Here is a 16,857-nt window from a genome sequence, read left to right as displayed (position 1 = left end):
GCTGCAACTTATAGCAGCCTCTTCCTGCAGCTGATGAGGGCTGAAAAGAGTTCATTCTGTCAAAATAATTTGGCGCTAAATGACCTCTTCTGACTAGGCCAAAGACAAGTGTTTCTCAGCTGATATAACTAAAAGGTAAAATAGACCAAACAAGCCCAAAGACTCAGTTTAGCAACAGGGTATCTGCAACTCCAGTTCTAGGTATTGTTCAATTTAGAAAGATGTTATTCATCTGACACTGATTTGCAAACTTCGATTTACGATTAAAGAGCTGCAGATACCATGTGTAAAATTCTGAGATGTACATTATATTTATTCTTCTTAAAGCCACATTATTCACTTCATATCTAACCTGGCATTTCAGCTAAACCCAGCTCTTCTGCCAACTACTATGATTTCTTGAATGTATTCTTCCCCTTCTCCCTTTACACTCCTACCAGTAGTTAGTTTTTGTTTCACACAGAAAGAAGCTGAACAAAAAAAGGAAAACTGACACTGATTTCTACACCAAAAATACTGTCAAGTATGAAAAGAAAATGCTACACATTTTTAAACTAAACTGCTCAATGCCCAAGAGGATAAGACACCCATTACAAAGCTAACACAGAGAAAGAATCTTTTCAGGAAGAAATACACCTGAAAAACAGACAACCAGATAAAATTAGAAATTGGCATTACGCTCAGAACTACACAAACATCATTAGACTATTTGGACAGAAGACATTACATTTCCAAAAACCAGAAACAACTCAGACACTTGAAATAATCCTGTATGAATCCACATATCCTCTCACACCAATTTCATGGCAAGTTCAGCTTGCACAAAGCTTTGGGATGGCAGGTGGAAGTATATGCATAAATTATTCCTTTTTGCTCAGTCTGCTACTACTACAGGATAGAGCAACATCTGTCATGAATGGTTTAGGTCTGTGCTATCCTGTGTCAGAGCAAAGGGATGGATTAAATGACCTCCTGATGTCCCCTCCAGTCTTGCTCTTCTATGATTTGGAGGTTATTACATCACCTCTGTTTTATTTTAAGACTTCTGTTTCTGCCATTTGCTTTTCATTTGATGTCATAAATCTCAATTTCTAACACAATGAGACAACATGAACATTGTAACACTACATATGTACTAGAAATATTGACAAAAGAAAATTAAGAGGATGAAAAAGTATGTTTTCAAACCAGTCACTTCTTAAGAAGTGAAAAAGATACAACAAAAACCATTTAAAAGGAATTTGTGTTGATATCTGCAGAAACTGCTAAAATACTGTAAAGAAGTGTTTACATATTCCTGTTTTGGGGGAGGTGTGAAGAATGAGACATGCTATATTTTAAGCAGCAAAGAGAACCAGAGGAGATGGCCAACTTAAAGCAACATCCATGTAAATACCTCTCTACATACCCACTTTTGACTGAATGAGAATAAAGAAATCATCCCTACCAAACATGCCTTCTAAACATCACCCTTCCTCTGACGACATCACATGCACCTGCACCCTCTCCTCTCCCTGCAACCAATCTGAGTTACTCCTTGCACAACATGTGCCTAGAAGGTCAGTTATGGTCCTAACTGTCTTGAGATGAAGATCAATAAATTTCAGCAATTCTCCAAACAATTCACATTTTTTGAAGAGTTTCTTTTCCAACTTCATCAAGGAAGCTTCTTTCTGTGATCCACAGAGATATATGCAATTACAGTCACAACACAGAAAAAACTTGAGAAATAATGAGAAACAGGAGACAAAAAGTGTCCAACACAGAATTCATTAGACAGCCAAAGACTTCTCCACCTGTTGCATTGTACACTGTATACCTGTAAAACCACAGAGGGGGAAAAGAAAAATGCAGATATACCCAAGCAGCTAGGAACATAAATTTTGATCCCTCTTTACATCCTATTGTTATCCACAACACAGGATGCTGTTAATTGGCCAAAGTAATTGGTTTAAATACTCAAGTCCCATTATAAAAATATACTCTGAAAATGCTTAGACACTTGTCACAACCAAGAAATTTTTAACTAAAGTTCAAAGCTGAAAAGGCACTAGGGACTTGTCTACACTGAAGGGAAAAAAATGCATAATTATACCAATATAACTAGCTCTGTGTGGAAACTTGCTCCAGTATAAGAGTACCCTTTCCCACTTAAGCTTTCATGCTTTGGAAGCAGAGTAAGATAAAACGTGTAAACTCTTATTCTGGTATAAGAGTGTCTCCATAGGGAGTTATATTGGTATAATTATAGCATATAATTATAGCACATAGTTGTACCATTAAATTTCCTCGTGTAGACAAGCACTGGTTGCCCAGTCCACATATATTTTCTAGCAAAACAAATGATTATCAAATTCCAATAGACACACATAAAATACTTAGCTTTTATTTTTGTTTGATGAACCTTCTTCATTTTAAAGTGATGAATTACTTCAATTAATCTTTCTTGAAAATGCTTTTCTCTTTGCTATCCTATATGGCAATAGATTATTCTTCTGGTGGAGGGATCATAAACTAACACTTTCAGAACAACTGCAGTATCTCCCACACTGATTTAGGTTCTCATCATACAAAGCGAGTGGTGAGAAATCAGGTACAAGGAAGGAATAAGGAAGGTGCTGTTTACACATTTGACTGTTAGACTCGCACCTTTTACAGTACATCCCCAGCTACTTTAAACAGTCAAGTGCTTCAATAATTTAGTCTCTATCCTTCTGACAATTTCATTCTCACCTCATTTGTTATAGAAGTTAAAACATCTCAGCCAACCTTGAGGAAGCCAGACTTCCTCCTCTGCCCCTCATACACACTGGAGGGCAAAAAGTACATCTAAAAACCATACCACTAGTTGAACTTCAAAATGTAAGAAAGAACTATAGAAGATAAACGATAAAACTACAGAAATGTCTCCAGAATCTTTTGAAAACATGTAACTTTTTAGAGGATACTCCGCTGGAAACCCAAGGTAAGCCAAATAAATTGTCACTGTTTCAGAAAGATCCCTTACAAAACAAAGGGAGCAAATGGAAACAGTGATTACACCAGGCTTCAAAAAGTAGAAAGCAGACACCCTGCCACAAAGATGTCAGCTAAATTATTAATAGGAACAATGTTTCAGTTTGGGCATTTTAAACACTCTACTAAGAAAGGTTAAGTGACCCTAGAGAGAATAAAGGATTACTGTAACCATTTCGCAGGACGTGCAGGTAAATCTCTTTTGAAAAATACCTTTTTTCCTCTTCAATAATTTTGCATAAAATTGCCTTGCCAAAAAGGGCTCTTGGCAGGACGGGCATCCCCGTGTTTTCTTTTACATTTCTGAGCAATTTCATCCATCGGCATTAGGCTGGGTTTTGTTGCTTTGTTTTGGAATGTACCCATAGCAGTCCAAACACACCTTGTTTGCTCCCACAGACACTAGCTCCCTCGAGCTGCCCCTTCCTTCCTGTGCCCGGCACAGTCCCTCAGCCCTGCCAAAGCACTCAACGCATTCACTGCCCTATGTGATGCCCCACAGACAGACCCCTGGACTGACAAGCAAGAGGGCTGACAAGCTGCAGAGAGCACCAGTGCTAGGCATGAAGGACCACCACTATGGCAGCTTCTTTCCAGAAGCACCCACTTCACCACAGCTGAAGTACCAGCAATGGGCAAAGAGTTTTCAATGGACTGAAGCAGCATCTACACAACGAAACCGCTGCCCTATTTCCAAATCCAGAGTTCGCACCTCTGTATGGAAATTTTGTACCTAAGCATTAAGGTCAACTGATCTGGAAACTCATCCTGATATTTTCAAATTTGCCAGTATGCCTCATGCCTACAAAGACACTTAAACATGCAAAAATTTAACATATCAAAAGAAAAGGAACAGCAGGACAAACTTTGAATAGGTATTATAAAAAAGGATAACAAAAAAAAGAAATGTATCAAGCTTAACAGGAAATGGGTACCAAAACCATTAGTTCTTACGGGTTAGCAAGATAATGAGAGGAAGGTTAGTCCGCCCAGAACTCCAACAGAAGTCTGGAGTCATTTGCCTGTATGATTTGCAAACACTGCAAGTAGCGGAAGAAATTAATTTCACTTTGCCCTTTGACATCAGCACCTGAGCTTATCGGCTTAGACCTTCTTTAGAGTGAAGGGAAAAAACATGTAACTTTAGCAGCATGATTCATTAGACCTGCATTACATGTCTACTTCAAGATGAGATGATTCACACCAAGAAATGACTATTTCTTTACATCAAAGAGACACAAAAAGATCAGGTGTAAATGCCTACAATACATATGGTTAGATGAGTCCCACCCTTGAAATCTAGTATTTCAAAGCTACTGAAGGCTTATTTAGCCACTGCAATCGGTACATTCTGTATAATTATCATCTTGGTGAGAAAAAAAATATAAATCTCTTTTACCCTCTGGGTCAGCTTCTTTCCTTTTTAAGAGGAGGATAACAATGATTCTCTGCTCTAGAGAAACACTGAGAAATGAAATATTTGTCTATCTGCAGAGTGATTTTACACTCAAGAATACAGTCTCATGATGAGTTTATGCTGATAACAGACCTGTACCACTACCAGAAAGGGACTGTCCTGCCCTAGCCCCTAGCCCTAGCCCTAACCCTAACCGTCGGCTGAACTTGCCAGGCTCTCCCTTGCCTTACGTCTGTGCTGGAAAGTGCTGAAAGTCAGATCAGCTCAATGACCTGGCTGAAAGCTATAACCATTCACAGGTTTTGTTTGGCAGGATTAGTTTTCAGGCAAATCAGTGAGCTGATGGGACTCACCTTAGGCCACAAGGGAAGCAGCAGGGAGCTCATAAAAGGGTGGGATTGGTCTTTTCAGCAGAAGTGAAATCTTAGATCAGCTTCAGATGATCATTAGAGTCACCCTTTGGTGTAAGATCTTTTAGTAATACACAACTCGATAAAAGAGTGGCCAAGGAGCAGAACAACAGGCTACAGAAAAATGCAGAGGTAAATAAATTAGTTTTTTCAAGTTTTCTTCGGTTTTCCTCGAAGAAATTCTGGCTTATCTACACAAAAGGCACATGTCCATTTAATTCAACACATTTTCCTATATCTTTATGTGTTACAACCTTTCTCTTGCCAATTTGCTCTTTGTTTCAGCCCCTGATCCTCAAAAGCCAAGAAGAATAAAAAGCTGCCTTTCTGAGGAATACCCACTTGGATCATCTGATAAATGTCTGAAGAATGAGCTCAATTAAACAAAAATAAAAAATACTCCCTGCTTATTCCCAAGCATTAATCTAAAAACACCAAAACATTTACTGAATGCTCAGTATCAGATGAGTATCATTTTTTCTGGGGGGGGGGAGGAGGCAGGAGAGAGGGAGAAGTGAGGGGGGAAAGCCCTCAGTAATTAAAAAAAGCCATGTTCATCATCTCCTTCAGTCTACAATAGGATATATACACCCACTTCTGGAACCCTGGCTGAGACAACTTGCTCGAATAAAACAGACAACCATATGTGAATTAAAGGACTTAAGAAAGCAGAAATGTCATCAGAAATCCTAATTATTTGAACCTTCTGTCATGATGCCATGATCAGCTGCAGCCTTTAACAAAAAAGCCCCTACTTTCTTCCTCCATCTCTTCAAGACAACACCAACCCTGAGCAAAGTAAAAATTTAAACTGAATGTTAATAGCCAGAGTAGATGGAGGGAACAAACAGGGTAGAGTCAGACTCAACTTTTTCAAACCAAAACGACAAGTAACTATCATGGCTACATCTGAGATTTTTTTTTTTTTTTTTTTTTTTTTTAGGGAACAAGATTATTGCAAATAAGCATCTAGATCTTCTTAGAGACAAAGCAATAGAATTTGGAGACTACCATGCAAGAAGAAATTGGCCTTTGTTCTTCAAATTCCTAAGGTAGTTTCCTAGAACAACGGAACTTTAACTTTTTAAATAGGCTTCATTCACCAACTATAACTAGCTACATCCCCCCAAACAAAATATGACACAGCGGAATACAAACAACCATCGCTAGCAGCTTGCTACTCTCTATAGAGAAAATTAAAAGGAAAACATATGTATGAAATGAAGTATCAGGTACTATAAAATTGCACAGACTGCATCTAGCACATCACATTCATTACTTAATACAGACAATTACACACAGTGTTTCTTCTCAGTTCCTGTCTTTTCTACACTTTTCACATACACAGCAACACCATACTTCAATTTCCATGCTGACATCTTTTCAAATATCTTTTGAGCAAATACAGAAATTTTTAATTACAGCTGCCATGCCAGGTAAAAAGTAAAGAAACTGTGCACATCAACATTTACATTCCAGCTTGGTTTTGTGTCCTTTGTTTCCTTCTCTTTTCTCTGCTGTTACTTAGAGGAACCCAAAAAAAATAGGGCACAAGCAAGCAGATAACTACTTGCGTGACTACTCATAACAATGCTAAATTTCACCAGGATTTGTGTGCCTGGTCAAGTTTTTGATGGCCTTTTTTTTTTTTAATGCAGCTTGACCCTGGGTCACTAGAAGAGCCTACACAGGAAGCTGGCTGGTAAAGGCACTTTCCCTGCTGTCACTCCTTCCCCAACAACTTTCGTGCACAGACCCCTTCGTGGACAGAAAGGAGCAAACGCAAGTAAAAGGGAGGGATTGGTATCACAGTCACTCAAAAGCTATCTTCTCCCTGTATATGTGATCACACTACTTACTCTCCAGCAATTGTAAAATGGCAGAAGACAAGAGGAATGGTTTTTCCATCATCCAATGATTTGGAAAAAGAGGAATTTCAGAGAGATTAAAAGAAAAAGAAGTATCACAAGACAAAGGGGCAAAAAGAAAGATGACATCATCTGGATACAAGAAAGTAGTGTAAATTTGGGAAGAAGACAGAAGCAAATGATCCACAAATCTCAAACTCCCTGCAGAAGAAAATACAGAGGAAGAGCCCTGAGCAATCATATCCCACAACAAGGCTGACACACAAAAAGTGTTAGTATCTCCAGAAAAAGTAGTGGGCTCCACTAATCTTCCATTCACCATTCTGCCAACCACCCTCTATAGCAAAACAACACTCACCCTCCCTCCCCCAATAACAAAGCATGTTATTCTTATTGTTAGTATTATTAAAATGCACTGTGAAAAACCCAAGGAGGAATGGGGGGGCTATGTAACATCTTCCTGGGGCAGATGATCCCTCTGAAGTTCCCGAAGTGCTGAGTTTGGCAAGTTCCTTATTAACAACCAAATCCCTAACTAGTATCCCAATGTATGAGACAACCATCCCATGTCCCTAAATCTAATACTTTTTGAGGGTCTCAATTCATCCAGAAAACATTCTGACTGTCACCAGCATTCACACATAAAACTCTTGACAGCACAGACAGCAGTAGCCCTCAGATCCCAAATTAATTCTTGGATAAATCTTTATTTTTAAACGCTGGCAACCATGCTGACACATTGAATACTTCAAGAAGACTGTTCTAAAACCCAAGTGAGTTTGTTTCGGATGCTGCCCCATCAGCCCCTCCTCTTTAAAGGAAGAGCTCAATTAAGTTAGGAACTGTTCTTCTGAATGATTTTAAATGTTTTCTTTTAGTTGTGGTTGGATCTCAGTTAGTGTAATTGCTATTTATATCAAAACATTAAAAGGTTTGGTTATGGGGTTTATTAGAAAAGCAAAATGTGTTTTTAATGCTTTAAAAAAAGGAAACCACAACAAAATACTTTGTATTTATGTATACTATATTCCCCTGTATTTGCATACCACATGCTCAACAACAAAAAGAGTATTCTATAGAAAGTTTAAAATCCCCAAAACATCACTGAAGCAGTAGCTACTACAGTTTATTAGCAGGAAAAATGGTTTTGTGGTAGTCCCCCCAGCCTGGCACAAGTGATACGTGCTAGCTTCAGGATTTAAAAGAAAAAAAATATGTAAATCAAAATACAAGACAAACAAACAGAACATCTCTTTATTAGCAAAAATTACAAAATTAATAGTAAACCAAGCATCACTTAAAGAAAACCGCTAGCAACACTCCACATAACGTTGTTTTGAAGATGTGAAGGCAGAGGGTCACACGGGAGAAAACCTCTGAAAGGCAGCTCAGTGGCACGCAGTCAAGAACTATCGTTTGAAATGAACAAGAATATTCCCCAAACTTCCCTTTTCCACCGGCACCTCCCGCAGCAGCCCACCTGCAGGCCTATGCTCCCATTCCCTCCCGCATGCCACTGTAGTCCAGTTTTCTTGCATTACCTTTGCCCAGGTCAGAGATGAATGGCTGTCAAATTCCCCGGGGAATAAAAAGACGGGGGGGAGGGGGAAAAAAAGAAAAAAAAAAAACAAAACCCACAGCACCACTACCCCCCTTTCTTCCTGAGGCAGCAAGTTTCAATTGCGGGAGCACATGGCTAATCTCCATATGTGAAGGTCAGGGCACTCCAGCCGGGGAGGTGAAGAATGGAGCAGCTCACGTAAGGGGCCGCCTCGCACACCCTGGCCTGCTGCCCGACAAGCGAGATTGTTGAAAAGCAATAGATAGCTTCTGGCAGAGGCAAGGGGAAAAATATTTTGATCATGTGACTCTATACAAGCTAACTAGTTTGCTTCATGTGTTAAACTTTTACAGACGCTACAAATACCACGTTTGTAACCGGCCCCAGAAAGCAGCTCACTCCCTCCCCTCCCCGAGGAAGCCTCAATCGCCAGGTTCAGCCTTTCTGCCTGCTGGAAATTCCTCAGTCAAGCATAACTCCGGTTTAAAACAATTACCCAAACGGAATACAACCAGCTAACAGCTATCTATATATTACTGGCACTTCTCACAACCGCCAAACACAGGGCACCATGAAGTCACTGCCTCGCAGAAGCCTACCTTTCTGTTTCTAGAAAACAAGCGCTGTCAAATGGGAGTAAAACTGCCAAGTAAAATTATTTTGCTATTGCCTGTACACAGCTAAAGCAGCCTCCTATGTACCTACCTGTATTTTTCCAGAAATATTTCTTTAAATCACCTCTATCTATGACCATCTGTAAATATCTTAAAACAGCAAGAGCTCTAAAGAACACACTCATTTTTCTTGACTTGGGAATTTCAAGCAACAGTAAATTAAAGTAGAAAAAGAAAAATCACAAAAGCACAATTATTTTCCATAAATCATGCCTGAAAGTAAGACATCAATACTACCACCTCATATAAACAGAATATCCAAAATATTCACAACATGAATTGCTACACAAAAAAAAAAAAATGCAGAACTCCATACATTCCATCCAAATCAAAGGCTGCAAATAAACCAGCATATTCCTTTGATGCTGTCAAAACAAACCTCCTTATCTTTATTTTTAACTTTAAAAGAATAAAATTTAAGAACTACAAATCCTGTCCTTGTGCTTTCAAAAGAAATTTTTACAGCTGATGTTTCAGTACCTTGCTTACAAACAAGTAAGCCTGACAAGTTAACTAAATAACATGATCGGTGTTGGGAACACCTTGTCTCAGATCCCATCCAAACAGAGAGGAAGGCACAGCGCAGACACGTAACAAGTATTTAGGCTGCCTATTTATTCTGGATGATACTGTAATTAATTATTTGAGGTGTACTTTTAAAAATAGGGAAATATTATCCTTACTTTAACAAAGAGAAACTGAGGCATCCAACAGTGAAACTAGCAACCTTTAGATGATGCAGTCAGCAGACAACTATCCAGAACTGTTTCACCAATCCCCAACTAATACCATTTTCCTGAAGTCACATAATTCACTTACCATGGCTGAATTCGCTGCTTGTGTAAAGAAGGTACTATTCCACTTCAATCAATCTGTAAATTAAGCCATGTCCACACTGGGAATGGCACACATGACTACAATTATGTTTTAAAACAGGATCTCTCCTTTTGAGATTTTCTGAACCAATCTTCTTTCTTCAGTCAAACAAATAGAAAACAACCATGCTCAAACTTCAGGCTCTTCTGTGAAAACCAGCTATAGCAGGGACTGTGCTACAGCAACACAACCCTCTTTTACCTGCATAACACAGATCACTTCCTGCTTTTAAAACACAACCAAAACATATTGTGGAACCATCTACCTTGTGGAAAATTCAGCAAGTTACCTCTACTTTACCAGCCATACCTGTAAACCTCTCATGAGAGCCTCCTTATAAAAGCTCAATTTGCCAGCGCAGATACACTATCACTCCAATGGTAAACTAAATACAAAGGGGTTTGCCACAACAGCTATTAGTCAGGGATGCAATTAATTCCCTGAACTTAACTATTCAGCTACAACAACAAAAGTTCAGTGGACCTGGCCACATGGTGTCAAAAGGCAAATAAGTTGATTCAGTAACTCCACAGAATCAAAACCATTTGGTAACTAATACAGGTAAAAAAAAAAAAATTACTAACACCAAACAGAAAACCCTACTACCCAAGATTTATTTTTTGAGTAAGTAGATACCTAAAGTAAGTATCAAACAAAGCTCTCACTGAAAAAACACACACATGTAACAGTTTAAAGCAGAAGCTTACAAGACCCTATTAGTAACACAAGTAACACTATCCCTTAAAAAAAAAAGTTATACATTAAGTTTTCCCCATTTTCATGATTATTTTTTAGCAAACAAATTAAGAAAATAAGTAACAGACAAAAATCCCACGTACATCTAATTAAAAAAACAGACAAACAAACAAAACAACAACAAAAAAAGACTGGCAGAAAATTCCTTCCCCACCCCCAATGGTCAAAGAAAGACTGGGGGGGATGTGGGGGTGGAAGGAAGAGATCAGCAACACAGCCCTACAGCGTCAGATGGAAGCGTCAGATGGCCTATCACTCAGATGAATGTCTTCATAACCAATTATCAGATCACAAACCTGAATTCAGTATCTTTTCAAGTCTGAGAAGGCCACAGTGCAGGTTGGAAAGAGAAGGCACAGCAGTGAATTCCTAAATGCAGAACACCATTTGGCAACTGGGCAAGTTCAGGTGCAAAAGATTAACTAAACTAACAGTCCTTGAAACTGGAGAAAGGAAACTAATAAATAGGTTACATACTTCTACACATGCTCAGTCTTTCTGACATAAGTTACTAAACCCACCATGACTCAAATGCAAGAAGTAATATGCAAGTAGATCAACTTGATAGCTTCGTACTGAACGCAATTCCTTACACACACTGCAGAATCACCAAACTCTTTTACATCCACAATTTAGCCACTACCCATTCAGAAATTGAGCAGGCTCATGACTTGGCTTCATAGTTTGTAAGGAAATTAACATTTCCACTACACATGGAATATAAATGCATGATACATCAACACTGCTTCAATCACATCCGCTGAAAACTTTTACACAGATTTCACACAGATTTTAATAAACATAAATGAAACATTTTGATAATATCAACAGAATAATGATCTCAGGTTACAGAATTTTCTAAATAGTTGCAGATGCCTTCAGATGAAATAAGCATCCTATACAGGGAATACAAAGTTTGCTAAAAGGTACTTTATACTTGCAGGAAGAACAATTTCCCTATGAAAAGCAATTTTTAAACAAGAAACAACAATTGTGATTTTTGCCTCAAATTTGTTCATTTTAGAAATGAAGACAATTTATCTGCCAGACAAAACAACTGGACTTGGTGGCAGGGAAGACTGCGCATGCACCCCCACACACCCCCAGCACATACTTGTTCTCTGTACATCGTATTCATCAGAAGGCAAGTTCTGCAACACCAGCAAATCTCCTGGGCACTTGTTCAACTCAATTTTCCTCAGAGCTTAATTTCTAGGAGAAATCGAGTAACTTTATATAGATGACATTGCATGTGCAATGATAAAACAGTGCAAGGAATACTTGCATTTTAGATGATGGTGCCTTTAGTTTAAGGTGACTATATTGACACAGCAGACAAATCCCTCATTTCGCTCAGTCATTTGCCTTCCCAGTTGTCTGAATAGAGGACTGTAAAGCTTAAATTCTCCCACAACAGTGTGTTCACAGTAAGACTGGATTTATGCAAAAGCTGAAGTTTATGGCACTGAGACCCAATTTATTTCTGAGAACTCTGTTTTCAGTTCTGCCAAGGTGTGCCTGTCTAAAGGAAGGTGTGTGTTACGTATCTCCGTTTCCCCACCCTGTACAACAGGAAGAATCATCTCTTACTCCAGTGCACAGCACACTAGAAAGGTAGCATAAAAAATGTTGTTACTGAGCAAATAAAGATAGTTAAAAGTAGTCCTGTATAAATTAGCCATCTACTGTCCCAAAAATGCACTGTTCACAAATTACATTGGTATCCTGGGATACATTCCTCCCTGAAGATTCCTTGACTGCAGTGGGACACTGCCCTGGATGAGTTTGGTCCTTTTGGAGCCAATCTGTGTTCCTGGTGGATCACTGGCTGCCACACTCCCAAAACGGAAGTACAACAACAGAAGTCCTGCGGCCCACCTGCAACACAAGCACTGCAGCCCGGTGCCAGCACATCCGCGTTTGTGTGTAAAGTGAGCACAAAGAGGGACGATTGATAACAGAAAAATTCAAAAGGTAACCTTATGATCTGAATGGCAAAACACACATCAACTGCAGAGAAAGCTTTCAATTTTACTAAAAAATAATATTTAAATTTACTAACAGGCAAGGCTTCCTTAAAATACATTTTACTTTAATACAATTGGCTCCACAAGACTTCCATGTATCATATTTATTTGCTTCTCTCAGCAGCAAGCAGTACAAAACAACACTGCTTAGTAGTGCCTTTCTATTACTAGTTTTCAAAACAAATTTGAAAACCACTAAGGTATACTTTTAATTTAAGTTTAATTAAAGTCCTCATTCAGTCCTACCAAAACATGTATTTAGCACTATGTAAATAGCCCAAAATTGAAAGAAACTTTTTTCCCCCAAGTACCTTAATAATCACAATTCTAAAATATATTCTAGCAAGTTAGCCTACCACAAACACATGCTACTGAAATTCTGCAGCCTTGAGCATGCATGCACAGTGACTGTGGCAACACTACTTTACAAATCCACAGAGAATCTTCAAAGCCTCCCGATAAATGGCATATTCTGAAAAAGTACTGAAATGCAACTAGTTAGGGCAAAGGTACAATCTTAAGGACACAAGGATAAATAAACTACTGCCATTCTCATGTTAACAAGAAGAATGTCAAAATACCTGTAATAAAATATTTGACGTGCAAAAGATCAATAGCTAACCAAGCATATTTTCATTGCACAAATTTAATCTAGTTTTAACTAAGACACTACTTCAAAATGAAACAGCATCACCTAACAGACCATACTTAGTAATTTCAAAAATTTCACATTACATATGTATCTAGGAAATTTAGCAACAGATTACATGCCTTTTCATCCCCACAGATTTGGATCAGAATGCCAAGAAGACAGCAATCGACTGCTTAGTTGTAGAATCAGTACACGATGGAGGCAGTAATACAGTAGACAGGCTTGCATCTCTCTTTCTTTATTGTATCTCATACACAGGGTCCTGCTGTTCAATATGTAGGCATAAGCGCTACTACAGAAACCCATAACTGAACACCAAACCACAAAGTGTCAAATATATGGTCGTAATATATATATACATGCTACTAACTGAGAATATTGCTATTTGCTACTTCTAAATAGAAGCTATATGAATGCTAAACTGTTTATTCCAAAATGCACAGGGAAAAATATATTTTATTCTCCCATTGAGACATCAAGAAGCTTTTCACCACACTAACAGCTGTTTAATGGCCTTCAGGCACAGGACGTGATGCTGCAGCCCTGGCTTAGGGCTCCCAACACAGGCTAACTATTTGGCATAGAAAGAGCTGCAGAATCAGACATATTCAGAGTTTCTCCACTGCAAAACAAACGACTGATACACACATTAATTCAGAGCGGCTAGACAGAATTTTTCCTAACACTTGCTATACAGGTACTCCTGAAAAGACCCAGGTTCTCTCTTTGTCTGTAGGTGTGGGTAAATCTTGTATGTGTGCACAAAGAAGAACAAAGTGTATAAAGCACACACACAGAGGCCAGCTAATGTGTTAAGAAACGGCAGGACAAATCAGAAGCATAAAAGCAGCTTCAGGAGCCTAAATAGCTGTACACTGTCAAGGACTTAATAATCAAAATGACTGAATGAGAAGGTACTGTACCAGCATCACATGTCTCCTCCACAATCAAATCAATATACCTGCATGAGCTATATCCATCTGCTTTGAAAACGTGTGTTTCTTCAGAAACAAGAGGCCTCCTTTTCAAGCTTACATCTTGTCTCACGGTCGGATAAGGTGATTAAATGAAATGGAAACAAAATTTTCTTAATTTAATAGGCTGGACAAACACAGAAGTCAGGGCAGATTGGGATGCCACAGTTCTGCATATTATAGAAATTACCCATGCTGAGGCAACAATTTCCTCAACAAGTATCTGAGATATTGTAGCCTACTGAAGGTCCTTGTTCTCTGTTAGCAGCCCGACAGTTTCTTACAGGTGTAGGGTTAAATCATCATCTGCTTTCCAAAGATGTATCACAAGTGAGTATATTCTAATGTGCACATACACATATAGAGAGTACACACAGAGATGATTATTAAAAAAAAAAAAGCCTCCTGTTCAAATGCTGGACTGAACATTATGGTTTTCTCTTTCAAAAAGTAACTAATTTCTCTACATAATGACACAACATACATGGAGAGTGACACATGGGCATTAAAAAAAAATTAAAGATGTGTTTGTAAGTTATATCTTTTATTTGACACAACCTATTTTACACATTAAAAAAATATTAATTTAAAATCTAACAAAATTCCTTAATCACTTACTGGTTAGATGGAAATATCATAAGGAACACTGACAACTTGCCTTTATGAGAATTATTTTAAGGAAAATAATTTAAAAAAAATCAAATTATGCCCTTGCCAGAATATTCTTTCTAAGCTGCATCTTAATTCTTATGGCACACACACACACACAAAAAAAAAAAACAACTGTGAGAGAGCACATAAACCCATAAATAGAAGGAAGTATTTCTAAGGGTCATACTGAGGACATAATGAATTTACTCTCACTCCTCCAATAAAAATAAAATACTTTAAACAATTTCTGCTGTAAAGGAATAGTGCTCTAAACTAACATGTACTATGTCTATCTGCCAACAATTTTCCTAGCTTTTAAAGCCATTAATTCCAAACTAGCTGTGTTCAAAACCAATCAGACAATGCAAATCTTTTAAAATTAATTACTAAAGGTCATAGGATACAAGGCCTCATTACCTTATGGCTTGCAGTGACCCTTTTACCAGTGCAAATTAAAAAAGGTAAGAATAACACTCATAAAAAAAGAAAAATCTTACTTCCCTAGAAGAAACAGAAAAGAAATGGAACAAAAACTAAAAACGTGAAAGGAGTGGTCTGCTAGAAGTAGACAAACACACATACATTCAGCCCATCCAGGGTTTCTAGCATTATTTTTTTTCAGGATTAGTACACTAATTACCACATTAAATGGTGTTTTCTCTAGGTTCTGCTTATTACTTTATGGAAAGATCCAGCCTTTGAGGATCCCAAAAGCATACACCTGCATTTGTTCCTGCCAGTCCTTGTTGTTAAAAGCTATTAAAAGATTTAACAGTTCTTAATAGAAAGATCTTGTCGAAGGGAAAAGAAACCCATAAAATCCTAATGCACTACTCCATTTAACACAATTCACTTCTGAGAATTCAAGCCTAATGTCACATTTGTGTAGAAAAAAATAATGAGATCAACAACTCCCGATGCTTCTTTAAGTCCTCTACACACAATTCAAACCCAAAAGCGCATTTTCCCCCCGAATATCTGGATGTGCTGCAGAAATGAGACAAACGCAACCTCTGGCAGAACGACTCCTTTTCCCCATCTTTGTACAATACGCGGCGTCTTCTCACCTACAGCAGCCACACGCAAACGAGATGATGTTTTTAAAAGGCATGCACAGGTTAGTTATCAAGGTAAGAGGAATGTAATGGAATTAGCATCCGGATTATTTATATAAAAAAAAATAAAGTAAGAAACTAATCCCTTGCATAATATCCATAAGATGCAACGTTACAAAACGCTTTCAGAGGTACGAGCACACCTTGAAATCCCAAACCCTCACCCAAGCCCTGTTATTGCTAGGTACTCCCCTACCGCCTCCAATTAGCTAGGAATTAATAATCTGAAAGAATAAATAAACCAATGCCCAGAAAAAGCACGCCATGGAACCGAACTGCAGGAGGGAGGGAGGAAGAAAGGAAGGGAAGGGGGGAAAAGGCGAGGGCCTGCCCTGGGCCCTGAAGGCGCCGGTGGCCGGTAGGGCCGGAGCTGGTGCTGGAGCCGGAGCGGGCGGAGGGGCTGCTCCCCCCGGCCGGGCGGAGGGGCTGCTCCCCCCGGCCGGGCGGCCGGAAAGGCGCTGCGCAGCGGTCCGCCGGACGCGATCATCGCGCCCATCTATCGATCCATCCACTCATCGATCGATCGGCGGAGTTACCGGGCGGGGGGTACAAGGGGGTGCGTGTGGCTGTGGCGGCCAGCCCGGTGCCCGTGCCCGTTTTACCGACGCCAAGGACTTTTCCTTCTCTTTATTTTTCTTCGCTGCCACCCTCTCCCGTCCACCCTTCCCCCTCCCGTTTGGATTTCCGCGTGTGTTCGGGGACACAAACGTAGTTCTGCGCACCCACGCGCGATAACGCTGGTGGGGCAAGTCCCCCGTAAGGTCACCGGCCCCAGGCACCCCGCACCGCGCCGCGCGGACGGAGGCGCGGGCACACGCGCGCACACACGCGCGCGCGCGCTCTTCCCATCGGGAAGGGGGA

The 16,857-nt window shown here is 39.3% G+C and overlaps 1 protein-coding gene across 8 annotated transcripts in view; it reads right to left on the bottom strand.

Annotated features, from left to right (window-relative positions):
• ARID1B (AT-rich interaction domain 1B) overlaps positions 1-16,857 on the bottom strand; it is a 329,485-nt gene that overhangs the window by 310,215 nt on the left and 2,413 nt on the right. The gene's annotated exons all lie outside the window — the stretch shown is intronic.

This window comes from Pezoporus occidentalis, unplaced genomic scaffold, assembly GCF_034315485.1.
Source record: "Pezoporus occidentalis ecotype Australia unplaced genomic scaffold, CSIRO_AGI_Poc_V1 ctg67, whole genome shotgun sequence".
NCBI lineage: Eukaryota > Metazoa > Chordata > Aves > Psittaciformes > Psittacidae > Pezoporus > Pezoporus occidentalis.
Note: the sequence above shows the minus strand (reverse complement) of the source record. Positions and strands in the feature narration are given on the sequence as shown.